A 2,593-nucleotide genomic window follows, 5' to 3' on the forward strand; every position below is an offset into this window, starting at 1 on the left:
TAAGGGCCCCTCCAGCCTCCCGAGGAAGTGCTCTGGGCCGCTGAGTCACCTCTCCAGTTAGATGCTCCAGCTTCTTGGCCTGACCCTGTATCAGTCAGTCACCTAGCCTGCAGAATAAGGGCAGGCTTTGCCTTGTGGCTTCTAGGTGGTGTTGTGAGGGTTAGCTGAGATAGTGAATGCGAAGTTCTCTCAGAGTGTGTCACAGGCAATTTTATCTAGTATTTTTTTTTTTTCCAGGTAAGGTCTCGCTGTAGCCCAGGTTGACCTGGAATTCACTATGTAGTCCCAGGCTGGCCTCAAACTCACCGCGATCCTCCTACCTCTGCCTTTTGAGTGCTGGGATTAAAGGTGTGTGCCATCTCACCTGGCCTTTTGTTAGTCTTTTGAGGAGTGATGGAAAACAGTTTGAACAGATGGGTGGGATCAGATCTTGGTGGCCTTGACAGGCACATGGCGGTTCAGCTGGGGCGGAGAAAGCAAGCAGGAAGAAATGTAGCAAAAGCAGTATCAGGTCAAAGGGGGGTTTGTTGAGGAGTTGGCGGGGAGGAAGGGAAGAGGAGATGCTATTCCACCATTGCAAACCCAAGCAAAGTGTTGCTGACAGAGCCTGAGAGAGAGAGGGAGAGAGAGAGAGAGGGAGAGGTGGAGCGGAGGGGGGAATTGGCACTTTCTGGAAACAGAACTTCAATCCTGTTTGGTTGGGTGCAATGGCACAATGTCCAAGTAGCAGGGACGTGGGACATGTTTCTGAGAGAGGGAGAAAATCCCTAACACAGGAGTCAGATTTGGAGTCAAGAGAATAAGCTTGGGGGAGGGGTGTGACACAGGATGTAGGGGCCTGGCCAGGTGAGTGATGCCAGTTAAAGCAAAGGAAGGAGAAAGGTAGGGGGGAAAAAAAGGAAGCCAAGCAGGGTGACATTTGCCTCTAATCCCAGTACTGGGGAGGTTGAGGCAAGAGGATTACCACAAGTTTGAGGGCAGCTTGGACTATACAGCGAGTGACAGGCCACCCGGGACTACATAGTAAGATTCTGTCTTCAAACAAAACAAAACAAAACAAAAAACAAGTTGGGGGTTAGAGAGATGGCTTAACAGTTACGGCACTTCAATTCCCTAGTACCCACATAAAGCCAGATGCACAAAGTCGCACACATCTGGAGTTTGTTTGCAGGGGTTAGAGGCCCTGGCATGCCCATTCTCTCCCCCCACTCTCTGTCTTTCTTTCTCTGCCTGTATTTGCTTACAAATAAATAAATATTTTTAAAAAGTTAATTGTGTGTGATAGAATACATCTTTTATCCCAGCACTCAGGAGGCAGAGGTAGGAGGAGCACTGTGAATTTGAGGCCAGCCTGTAACTACATAGTGAATTCCAGGTCAGCCTGAGCTAGAGTGAGACTCTATTTCAGAAAAAAAAAAGAAAGAAAAATATTTTCTTAAAAAAGAAATTAAGCCTGGTGTGATGGAGCACACCTTCAATCCCAGAACTTGGGAAGCAGAAGTAAGAAGGTCGCAGTGAGTTCAAGACCACGCTGAGACCACATAGTGAATACTAGGTCAGCCTGGACTAGAGTAAGACCCTAACTTGGAAAAAGAAAAGACATTAAAATAGAATAGGGACTAGTTGGAAAGAAGGGGTCCAGTAGAAGGTGGATGAGGAGAAATGGACAAGAGAAGGGATTTTGATCAAAATATATCATATTCCTGTATGAAAACTGTCAATAAAACATTTAAAACTAGCTCAAATCTTTTTGTAGTTTATATAATATTTAGTGTTACATTTTTTGAATCCAAAAGATAGTTTATTTTGTTACAGTGATACTTGATGGCTTGCCACGTAAAAACATTTAGCAGATTTCTTTTTTTTTTATATTTTATATTTTATTTATTTATTTGAGAGAAAAAAAAAAGGGAGAGAGAGAGGCAGCTGCTGCAAATGAACTCCAGACACATGGACCACCTTGTGCACTGGGCTTAGGTGGGTCCTAGGGAGTTGAACCTGTGTCCTTTGGCTTTGCTGGAAAGTGCCTTAACCTCTAAGCAATCTCTCCAGCCCAGCAGATTAAAAAAAAAAACCATTCTTTTCATTTTATTTTATTTTTAGATTTCTTTTTTTAAACACAATCATTCAAGTGGGATGGTAAAATTTCCTCTGAGACTACCACTGGCTCCTGCCTCTGCTCCAGGGGATCCAGATGTGGTGCACTGGAGTTGCTGGGGCTCACCCTTCCTTAGCTCTGGGCTGTGGCTCAGAACCCTGGCGAGCAATTTTCCTGTGTCCAAAAAGCTGTCCATAACGCCTGGCCAGAGCGCTGGAGCTCAGAGCAAGGCCGGCTGAGTGGAGCAACAGCCCAGCTCTTACGTTTGCCCTGGTGCCTGTGTTTCTGAAATCTCTTCCAGAACATCCCACAGGTGGGACACTGGTGAGGTCAGTCATGTTTCCAAACCTCACTGTTGCGTGAAATGAGGGATGTCTGAGCGGTTTCCGTGAGCAACTTAGTAGAGGTCACCTTGGCTGGTAGAGGAAGGGCACTTGCCCTCCTGTGGAAGAGACAGGAAATAGCTCTCATGTCCCTCTCAGGGCAGCGCTGCAC

This window comes from Jaculus jaculus, chromosome 9, assembly GCF_020740685.1.
Source record: "Jaculus jaculus isolate mJacJac1 chromosome 9, mJacJac1.mat.Y.cur, whole genome shotgun sequence".
NCBI classification, from domain to species: Eukaryota; Metazoa; Chordata; class Mammalia; order Rodentia; family Dipodidae; genus Jaculus; species Jaculus jaculus.